Raw genomic sequence first — 12134 nt, 5'->3', positions numbered from 1 at the left:
AGGAACTTAGGAGCTGAAAGTCAATGGGAGGTAGGCTCCTAAATCACTTCAGCACCTTTGAAAACTTTACCTTGAACCCAGATTTGAGCCCTTCCAAAGTTTGAGGTGTTCAGATCCAGGGCTTTGGGCTCCTCTTTACATCAAATGCTCACAGCTTAGGTTTGACAGAGAATGCAGCATTCAGTGTGCCCTAAGCCTGATCCAAAACCCACTGGAGTCAGTGGGAGTCTTTCATTTACCCTCTGAGCAACTCCATGAAAGCTCAAGAGTGAAGCTCAGTGTCACCAGAACCTTCCCCCTCATTTTGGCTCAGTTTGATAAGACCTTTGAACCTATGGGGAGGGATAGCTCAGTGATTTGAGCATTCATGTGCTAAACCCAGGGTTGTGAGTTCAATCCTTGAGGGAGCCATTTAGGGAACTGGGGTAAAAATCTGTCGGGGGATTTGTCCTGCTTTGAGCAGCGGGTTGGATTAGATGACTTTCTGAGGTCCTTTCCAACCCTATGATTCTATATAATCTTTTACAAAGGAGAACACTTACATTTACAAATCTTAATTTTTGTTCCAAATGGTGTCCCTTTGATTGAACTAAAGCATAGTACAGTATGAAGTAATAATACAAGAACTGAAAGCAATATTCACAGAATATAATCCATAATTTCATTTGTTAATATATTTCTTTTCTTTTCATTCATGCATTAAAAGCTCACGATTTCACTTCTATTTAACACCTGTTTAAACACCACTTAACCTCTTGGCACTGCCCAAATTCATCTCCATTAAGAAGAACTGATGCTATTTATGTAACAGTATTTGTCATTCTCTTTTATGTTAAATTGATTCCCTGCTGGGAGATGTCCCTATGGAACTGGTGATCCCAATTAAGCTGAGCATGCTGTATGTATATTATTAACTTCATATCATTTCAGGTGACAGCATTTTTCATAAGCTCTATTGCTATGCCCTCTCCAGGCCATCATCCACTGCACCATAAAACAAGAAGCAGGTTGAGGTAGACAACTTCATTCACAAAAAAAGATTGTGGAAATCCTTGAGAAGGATGGCTACCTTTGTTACTATGGTTGCAGGAATTTCACTGGTGGGGATACTATCATACAAGCCATATGCAAACCAATGAAGATCATCCCAGTTACTCTCGTACCAATCTACAAAGACCAAGCTTTCTTAAACTTTCTGATACGCTCATAACTCCAGATCAGTTGAAAAGAATTGTGCTGCATTTGTTTGATGCTACCCATGTCAAGCCAGTTCTGTTGCAATGTTGGTTTCTCAGTGGAAGTGAATGACCCACAATGTTTACTCAAAATGATCAAAAATATAGATCAGCATTTGAAGCCATTTCAGTGAACAGAAGGAAACAGATAATTTTGGAGAATCTGACACAGGTGAGGTCATAGAACTTGGAATGTTTGACCGATCTGATTAGGTGTTTTAATTTACTATATTTAATTTTGTGCTGGTGAGATGTGCCCAAAGACAGCCGTGGAGACTGAGGTTCTCCAGTTACAGAAGGAGGGACACAGTTTGGGCAGTGTCCATGCAAATTTCCTCTGTGCACTAGCATGCCTTAGACTAGATATGGACGTAGGAAGGCAGTTCAGCCTCCATGCCCAGTCAACCCATATGTCCTCTGCTGCATCTTCTATGAAGGATGCCAGTTGTGATGGTGGATTTTGTAATATGGATTTCTGACTTCTGGCAGCTGGATTGAGACTCACTGGTTCATTTCACACAGGTCTCTGGGTTCCTCTTTCACTTCCCTTACAGAGAAAGTATTTTAGAAATGTCTGAGAGTCCTGCAAAAATAGTCCCAGTGCATCTTTTTTAATTCTTCTGTCTGCGAAGCCTGGAGCCAGCTAGTGAGCTCGGACAATTTACAGCAGCTAAGGGTCTGCCTTCATGAGTCCTACAGTCCAAATCTCTGATGGGCAGAGAAAACATATATTACTACAACGTAAATCCCCTCTAAAAATTACCTAAAACAGTTTCTTTAGCTGGCACACACGTATCATGACTATAGAATTCACCATTGTCCCCTCCTTCTCTCTGGCCTTGTCAATTGCAGTCTTGCCTCACTGTATCCATTCAGAATGTTGCTACAAAGACCATTCTCCTAGCCTGTCACTTTGACCACGTCACCTCCTCGTTGTATCCCTCCACTGGCTCCCCCTTCTCTATTACATCAACCATAAACCGTGGTGGTTGTCTTCACTTTCAAGGCCTTCCACAACCTCTGCCCTCTCTTTCCATCCTCTCTCCTTTGCTATTGAACTATCAATGCTCACCGCCAATGGGCCCACGATGGCAGACTCCAACGCTCACTTGTTAAATTTCCAGACAAGTACCTTTGTCCTTTCCTCATGCTTGGGAAGTGCCCTCCACTAGGAACAGCCACAAAGCTACATTATCTTCCTTTAGATCTCTCCTTAAAGCCTATCATGCTGGTCAATATTGTTGCATTGTTCCCTTTTACTCCCCTGGTGGTTGGTCTGTATCCATCTATTGTCTGTCATTTTATACTAAATTGTAAGTATGGTCCCATGGGGCAGGGACCATATTTTTGTTGTGTTTATACTGCACATAATATGGTGGAGTCCTGTGCTAGGCACTCCGTAATACAAACAATACATAAGCCGGGGAGAATTCTAAGAAACTTTCACAGCTGCCCAGAAGGACCTGCAAAGCTTGTTTTATCCTGAATCTCTCTTTGACAATGGTATAAAGCTCTCATCCAAGAGGCTATTACCTGTCACGGGTGCAGGAATGATCATGCAATTGTGGGGGTAGGGGTGTGTGCTAAGTTACCTCTTGGAAAATGCTAAGAGTTTGAGGATATTCGAATAAATCTTGGGAATTAATAGTATTTTACAGCACCCAGAAGTGTGCTAGCCACCTTACAGAATGGACCCTGCCCTGCAAAGAGCTTGCAAACTAAAGCTGAGATCCTGCAACTGTACCCATGTAGCTGCAGCTTGATGCACATGCAGCGCCACGCAGACTTCAGTACACACTCACCCTTGGTAAATCCCAAATATGCAGAGTACATGATACTAAACACTCCTTATTGTTCATTCTACAGCACGTTATCTTAGATCCCACGAAGGAGGGCTTCCTTTGATTTATTGTCAGAGGTATGCTGGTGAAGAGTTCAATAATCCTGACTTTCTGTTTTCTCTTTGCAGTCTACTTTATCCTCTGCTTTCAACACAGAGACTGTAAGTGCTTCCGATGTACTATATGGGTCCATCACGATATATACCCAGCACTTCAGAGTCTAGAGGTGAGCTTAGTGTCTCAAATCTGTACATCACATTTGTTTTACAACCCCTATCAGGAGCTCAGATAGATTGAGGACAGGAGGGAAGTGCCACAGTACCTTTTTCTCTAGCAGGAATGTACCTTGGAAACTAAAGTACACAGGGCGAGGGGGGGGGGGGGGCGGGCTCAAACCAGAACTCCCCAGACTTTGGTGTCACATCCAGATTTCACAGGTTTGAAACACAAAACACACCAAGATCCATGCTACAGTGTGACTATCATTTAGCAAATGGTGCCATTTTTACTGGTTCTGGATATCTTCACACCCGACATCTGCACTCCTGTTAGCCCCGTGGAGCCAATACAGCTACAGGAGCAGGAGCTGGACTGAATTCTAGCTCAGCATTAGAATGGTTCACTAATTTCAAACAGCCAGGTCTTTGTGTGGTGTTACAGCAAGAGGAGAAATAAACCAGTCGGGTTTTCAGGTCCCATGGTGAGCTGGCAGTGCTCTCTTGTGACCTGTTCAATGAACCAGCTGGATCGAGACATTACTGAGGTCCTAAACTCGTGAAGCATTTCTGCCCATACGTAACTGCAAGCCACTGTGAAGATGGCAGTGACCAGGCCAGACAGCCTGTCAGCTGGGGACTGACCATGACCATCAAGAAGAACATTCTGACTTCTCCAGTCTGCCTTTGGGCTTGGAAGGCTTTGAGCAGAGAGTGAGAATTCTCTTCCAAAATAACTAGTTCACATCTAACCTGGAGCAAATCTATTGTTGGATCCTGATGGCAACCTTCATTCACGTCTCCAGAACAAATGACATGAGGCTGAAGGCTCAGCTGAGGGGCCTGGACTTTACAAAGTACAAGGTCCTCTTGGAGGACAGAATTTATGAGCATCTGTACTTTCAGGCCTACCAGCCAATCACAACCTCAGTCTGCATTGCTGCCAAGAAACCCCAAACCTGGCCAGATTTCATGGAGACAGATCTGAAGCATCTGGAAAGGTTTCTTAGGACACTGGAGCAGAGAGAGTCCTGCAGTTCCACCCGATCCAGAAGCAGCTACTCAGAATACGCCGGGTGATCAGGCATACCTTTATTCTGGTTATTACTGAGAAGATGGGTAACAAACCAAGCAGCCAGCGACTGGTTTACTCTAGAGGTTCCACTTCCCCTGGGTTTGTTCATTAGAATTGATACACATTCAGCTTGAAAGTTTATTAATTTAATTATTTAGTCTACATATTTAATGAAAATAAATGAATAACCTGACAGTGCTGACATTGTTATACACAATACACTGTCACAGAGTAACATGTTATAATTTAGAATTTATTTTTCCATGGAGAAAGGAAGCAGACCGGGTTGAGTCAGTGGGGTATCAGGTTTGGTGGGGAAGGGAAGCAGACCGGGTTAGGTCAGTGGGGGTTTGGGTTTGGCTGGGGAGTGCAAGGGGAGCAGACCGGGTTCGGTCACTGGGAGGATCTGATTTGGCTGGGGAGGGGAAGGGAAGCAGACTGGGTTGAGTCAGTGGGGTATCGGGTTAGGTGGGGAAGGGAAGCAGGCCGGGTTTGGTCTCTGGGAGGACCAGGTTTGGCTGGGGAGGGAAGGGGAAGGGAAGCGGACCGGGTTTGGGTGTGGAGTGGGGCGGCAGGCGAGGTAGGATTTAAAGAGCCGTAAGGTGAAATGGGCACTATCCTCTCCAGTCCCTGGCATGTTGCACTTGCAACAGGGGAATGGGAGCGTGTGGCCTGCTTTGCCTTCACAAGTCTGTCCTGCTCTCGCTCCTGCAGGGGAGCGTCGGGGGCAGGCAGGATTGTGAAGGCAGAGAGTGCGTGGCCCTCACGCCACAGCAGGGTAGAAAGCTGGGGTGCAGGGAGGTGGGTTAAAGCGGCTTAGCCGCCTCTCCATGCAAGAGAGCCCGCAGAGCTGCCAGCTGCAGCCTCCCTCCCTTCTCGCCCCAGGGAGTAGAGCCTCTGCCCTGGAAATCCTGCAGCCCGCTCTCCGAGCATGCCATGTGCAAGCCATCCCCACTTGCACCACACTGACAGCACAGCTCAGTCCCAGTGAGGGGGGATCTTACACTTCCCCCCCCACAAGCTGCTCCACTCTCCTTCTGGCTGCTGCTGTGCAATATACAAGACAGAGGAGCTAGTACTATAATAATGTACCTACCAACACAGCAATCTGTACAATTATCGATTCACAATCAAAGGACTTCGCTGGCTTTCTAAATGGCAGGAGTCGGAGAGCAATTCATTGGGAGCGTGATTATTATCACCTCCCTATAGTCTGCAATTTAATCAAAGGACTTCCCTAATCACTGGCTGTCTAAATGGCAGGAGAGCAATTCATTGACTGTGTGGTTCTTATCTACATCCTCCCTACAGTCTGCGACCTGCAGCCTGCGTCTTGATTGCTATCTGGTCCTATTTTTAGGCACCGCTTTTCAGCACCCCCCAAATCTCAGCACCTTAGGCGGCCGCCTAGTTTGCCTAGTGCTTGCACCGGCCCTGACGACTTACACTTGGAGCCATGGGTGTGATTCACAGCTCACGACACTTCACGGTAGCGCCATCGAGCTAGCATGCTAAAAATGGTGTAGCTGCAGTAACATGAGCAGCAGCGAGTGGTGGCACAGGCTAGCTCCCCCAAGTACATACCACTGGGTACGGGTGGGTTTATACGGGCTTGCTACCCTGAGTAATGATCAGTCATGGCCATTAAGGCTGCCATGCTACAGTGTGACTATCATTTAGCAAATGGTGCCATTTTTACTGGTTCTGGATATCTTCACACCCTACATCTGCACTCCTGTTAGCCCTGTGGAGCCAGTACAGCTACGGGAGCAGGAGCTGGACTGAATTCTAGCTCAGCATTAGAATGGTTCACTAATTTCAAACAGCCAGGTCTTTGCGCGGTGTTACAGCAAGAGGAGAAATAAACCAGTCGGGTTTTCAGGTCCCATGGTGAGCTGGCAGTGCTCTCTTGTGACCTGTTCAATGAACCAGCTGGATCGAGACATTACTGAGGTCCTAAACTCGTGAAGCATTTCTGCCCATACGTAACTGCAAGCCACTGTGAAGATGGCAGTGACCAGGCCAGACAGCCCGTCAGCTGGGGACTGACCATGACCATCAAGAAGAACATTCTGACTTCTCCAGTCTGCCTTTGGGCTTGGAAGGCTTTGAGCAGAGAGTGAGAATTCTCTTCCAAAATAACTAGTTCACATCTAACCTGGAGCAAATCTATTGTTGGATCCTGATGGCAACCTTCATTCACGTCTCCAGAACAAATGACATGAGGCTGAAGGCTCAGCCGAGGGGCCTGGACTTTACAAAGTACAAGGTCCTCTTGGAGGACAGAATTTATGAGCATCTGTACTTCCAGGCCTACCAGCCAATCACAACCTCAGTCTGCATTGCTGCCAAGAAACCCCAAACCTGGCCAGATTTCATGGAGACAGATCTGAAGCATCTGGAAAGGTTTCTTAGGACACTGGAGCAGAGAGAGTCCTGCAGTTCCACCCGATCCAGAAGCAGCTACTCAGAATACGCCGGGTGATCAGGCATACCTTTATTCTGGTTATTACTGAGAAGATGGGTAACAAACCAAGCAGCCAGCGACTGGTTTACTCTAGAGGTTCCACTTCCCCTGGGTTTGTTCATTAGAATTGATACACATTCAGCTTGAAAGTTTATTAATTTAATTATTTAGTCTACATATTTAATGAAAATAAATGAATAACCTGACAGTGCTGACATTGTTATACACAATACACTGTCACAGAGTAACACGTTATAATTTAGAATTTATTTTTCCATGGAGAAAGGAAGCAGACCGGGTTGAGTCAGTGGGGTATCAGGTTTGGTGGGGAAGGGAAGCAGACCGGGTTAGGTCAGTGGGGGTTTGGGTTTGGCTGGGGAGTGCAAGGGAGCAGACCGGGTTCGGTCACTGGGAGTATCTTATTTGGCTGGGGAGGGTAATGGAACCAGACTGGGTTGAGTCAGTGGGGTATCGGGTTAGGTGGGGAAGGGAAGCAGGCCGGGTTTGGTCTCTGGGAGGACCAGGTTTGGCTGGGGAGGGAAGGGGAAGGGAAGCGGACCGGGTTTGGGTGTGGAGTGGGGCGGCAGGCGAGGTAGGATTTAAAGAGCCGTAAGGTGAAATGGGCACTATCCTCTCCAGTCCCTGGCATGTTGCACTTGCAACAGGGGAATGGGAGCGTGTGGCCTGCTTTGCCTTCACAAGTCTGTCCTGCTCTCGCTCCTGCAGGGGAGCGTCGGGGGCAGGCAGGATTGTTAAGGCAGAGAGTGCGTGGCCCTCACGCCACAGCAGGGTAGAAAGCTGGGGTGCAGGGAGGTGGGTTAAAGCGGCTTAGCCGCCTCTCCATGCAAGAGAGCCCGCAGAGCTGCCAGCTGCAGCCTCCCTCCCTTCTCTCCCCAGGGAGTAGAGCCTCTGCCCTGGAAATCCTGCAGCCCGCTCTCCGAGCATGCCATGTGCAAGCCATCCCCACTTGCACCACACTGACAGCACAGCTCAGCCCCAGTGAGGGGGGATCTTACACTTCCCCCCCCACAAGCTGCTCCACTCTCCTTCTGACTGCTGCTGTGCAATATACAAGACAGAGGAGCTAGTACTATAATAATGTACCTACCAACACAGCAATCTGTACAATTATCGATTCACAATCAAAGGACTTCGCTGGCTTTCTAAATGGCAGGAGTCGGAGAGCAATTCATTGGGAGCGTGATTATTATCACCTCCCTATAGTCTGCAATTTAATCAAAGGACTTCCCTAATCACTGGCTGTCTAAATGGCAGGAGAGCAATTCATTGACTGTGTGGTTCTTATCTACATCCTCCCTACAGTCTGCGACCTGCAGCCTGCGTCTTGATTGCTATCTGGTCCTATTTCTAGGCACCGCTTTTCAGCACCCCCCAAATCTCAGCACCTTAGGCGGCCGCCTAGTTTGCCTAGTGCTTGCACCGGCCCTGACGACTACACTTGGAGCTATGGGTGTGATTCACAGCTCACGTAGACACTCTCACGGTAGCGCTCATCGAGCTAGCATGCTAAAAATGGTGTAGCTGCAGTAACATGAGCAGCAGCGAGTGGTGGCACAGGCTAGCTCCCCCAAGTACATACCCACTGGGTACGGGTGGGTTTATGCATGGGCTTGCTACCCTGAGTAATGATCAGTCATGGCCATTAAGGCTGCCATGGCCCTTTTCTGCAAGGATATGGCTGTTAGTTCTGAAGACTTGGCCAGCATCATATCTGGATAGCTACATTCAGCCCGTTTAAACACTGCTGCAGTTTCAGTGGGATACCATCATCTAGGTTTACTTGTGCAGCTGGCTGGAACTGTTGACTTCTTGAGGTCCCTTCCAGCCCCGCATTTCTATAATTCTGTGATTCTTCACTGGAGTCTCAAATCATTGTATAATGTTGCTGTGCTCTGTGAAATAGTCACCGTGCCCTGACGTGGTGTCCAAAGTGGTTCCTGCAGTTTGTGAAACGCACTGGGATCCTTTGGGATGAAAGGAGCTATGTTAACACCAGAGCATTCTAGCTGAGAGGCAGCATGTCTGGGGCTTCTCCCAAGCCCAAGGAAATGGTGTGCAAGCGCTGGCACAAAAGGAAAGGAGCGTTTGGTGATGACCATCCTACATCAGTTCTTCCAAAAGCTGATCTACCACCTGCTAAGTGAGGCTAGGAGTCGCATGGCACCTCTGCTTTTCAGCGCCCATGGCACATGTATCGGTGTTATCCAGCTGGGAAACAAGTTGGTCCTGGATGATCCAAATTCATGGAGGCAGTTACAGGTCACGTCCCCAGATCTAACCATTAGGACACATCTGCAGGCAAACTCCAAGAGCATGATCGTCTGGGGAAATGGCTCCTTCTGGTGACGTGCTGATCTACAAACCCGGACCGACATCCTGTAGGCTAGCCCTGCCAACAGGGACTGCGACAGCTTTCAAGAGGTAATCAACACAGTGGAGCTGTGAGCCTGCAGAAGTCCCACTGCTGTACAGGTCTCCCTTTTGCATGCTGGCAGATGGGAAACTGCTCTTGGCCTTCCTGCAGGAGAAGAAGAATCAGCTCACGCTGTCCAGTATGGTAGGAATCTTGAAAGGCATCGCTAGCACTGTCAGGACCAGGCACCACAAAAGGGTCCTGCTTTGTAATATCAGTCCAGCTGGCTTCACCGTGTTCACAGAAGTGGGAGGCGAGAACAGAACACTCCAAATCTGGACAAAGCTGTCAAACTTCCACACTGCTGGTTCCCCCAGAGGAGGACAGAGATTACAGAGCCAGTGATTGTCCACATGAACATATCAAGTCCTTACACCTCCCAGTTGCAGGCACCTAAGGTCAATATGCCCATGGTATAGTTGAGTTGGCAAGGGGATGGGAACCAGGAGACTTGAGTTTTACTCTTACCTCTGTCACTGTGTGATCCTTTTTCAAGTCACTTCCTCTCTTTGTGCCTCAGTTTCCTCACTTTACTTTCTGCAAAGTGCTTAGAAATCCATGGAAAAATGCCATATAAGTGTGAAATACTATTATTGTGGCAGAAACAATTAACCAGACCATTAGGCTAACGTATGATGATGATAAATCCCCCAGAACACCAGCCATAGTGTTGATCTATAGGTGAACTCATATTAATTCATTAGAAATCTGTCCAGTTCTTTATCTCTGGTTGTTAATCTCTGTCTCAATCTTGCTGCACTTCTCACTACTGCTCCTTTACTCTGTATGTGGCTGGCTTCAGGTGTGGTTAATTAATGCTCAGTGCCAGCAAAAGGAAACAGCTGCAGCCGATGCAAACCAAGAACTTCTCACAAGGAAGTGACTCATTAGAAATGACTGATAAACTGGCCATCACGTACAGCTCCCAGCTGAAACCTCTCCAGCACATCATCAATGATCTACAACCTATTCTGGAAAATGATGCCCCGCTCTCACAGGCCTTGGGAGACAGGCCAATCCTCGCTTACAGACATCCCCCCAACCTGAAGCAAATACTCACCAGCAACTACACACCACACCACAGAAACACTAATCCAGGAACCAATCCCTGTAACAAACGCTGTTGCCTTCTCTGTCCCCGTATCTACTCTCGCAACACCATCATAGGACCGAGCCACACCAGCCACACTATCAGAGGCTCATTCACCTGCACATCTACCAATGTGATATATGCCATCATGTGCCAGCAATGCCCCTCTGCTATGTACATTGGCCAAACTGGACAGCCTCTACATAAAAGGATAAATGGACACAAATCAGAAATCAGGAATGATAACATACAAAAGCCAGTAGACATTCTCCCTGGACATTCAATAATAGATTGAAAAGTAGCCATTCTTCAATTTAAAAAAACCTTCAAAAACAGACTTCAAAGAGAAGCTGCAGAGCTCCAATTCATTTGCAAACTTAACACCATCAATTTGGGCTTGAATAGGGACTGGGAGTGGCTGACTCGCTACAAAAGCAGTTTTCCCTCTCTTGGTATTGACACCTCCTCATCAGCTATTGGGCGTGGACCAGATCCACCCTGACTGAATTGGCCTTCAACATTGATTCTCCATTTGTATGGTAACTCTCTTCTGTTCATGTGTCAATATATATTTATGCCTGTATCTGTAATTTTCACTCCATGCATCTGAAGAAGTGGGTTTTTTACCCACCAAAACTTATGTCCAAATAAATCTCTTAGTCTTTCAGGTGCCACTGGACTCCTCATTGCTTTTGTTTATACAGACTAACATGGCTACCCCTCTGATCTTTGTTTCTTGATTTCACTGGGAAGTTAGGCCGTGATTTTTGAAAATAGGAGTCTAAAGTTAGACACCTAATTAGCTAGCCTGGAATCTCATTGCAGATTCTGTTGAAGTCATGCATGTTTATGTGCCTATGTGCTGAAAAGCTTGAATTTAGGTTCCCGGTTTTTAAGCTCTTGTCTAAGCCTCTGTGACACTCATTCCCTTATGCTCAAGGACACAGGATAAAAAAGAGGTGTGATCTTCCCCCAGTTAGTGAGGGTTTATACACGCAGTGCTTTGCATCTCTGGACTGAGCAGGATCAAGTTCTTATTGGTCATCTCCAAACGCTGCAGGCAAAGTTAGCAGTGGTGCCAAAAGTGCAGATGTATCAGTGGTTGTGGGAGGATGATTAATGCCCTTGTTCTTCATTAATTTCTGTTTCAATATAGGGGATAGCGAGGGGCCCATCAGCGTATTTCAGTGCTCCTGAATCCCTGACACATCACGTCTTCTCCAGGTTCTCTGGTGCATGGATGGTAGCTGCTAAGTTTTAATGGGTTCTCCTAGATGGTGCACAGACATGCTTTGAGCTCAGCCGCCTGGCCATCTCCAGGTTCACAGGAGAGGCAAATGGCTTTAGAAGGATCAGAACACACAGTGCATCCTCCACCCAATGAAGAGCGAGTTCTTATAGCCAATGGGCGGCTTTCGAGGAACTCTGAACACACGTATGTAAAGTCAGGCCTCTAACAGACTGAAAAGCTTAAACCTTGAGTGAGATGTAGATCTTCACACATGAGCACCTTAATAGAACATCCAGATCTCATTCTGCGGCTGCTCCGAACAGCGTTTTGCCGCCTAAGTGGCCATCTGTCCTTCGCTGCCTGTTTGAACATCCCAACACAGGGGCTGGATGCACTAGGTTTGTAAAATGTGGCCAACGCTTGGAGAAGCTAAGGCTCCAGGGATGCTCAAGTAGGCATACGTACCCAGAGATGAGTGAGAGAGTCTCAGGGCAGGAGAGCTCTATGGGAACTAAGCAGCAAAAGGCAAATGCAGACAGTAGTCAA

The sequence above is a fragment of the Mauremys reevesii genome, linkage group 7 (assembly GCF_016161935.1).
Source record: "Mauremys reevesii isolate NIE-2019 linkage group 7, ASM1616193v1, whole genome shotgun sequence".
In the NCBI taxonomy this organism is placed as follows: Eukaryota; Metazoa; Chordata; order Testudines; family Geoemydidae; genus Mauremys; species Mauremys reevesii.
Note: the sequence above shows the minus strand (reverse complement) of the source record.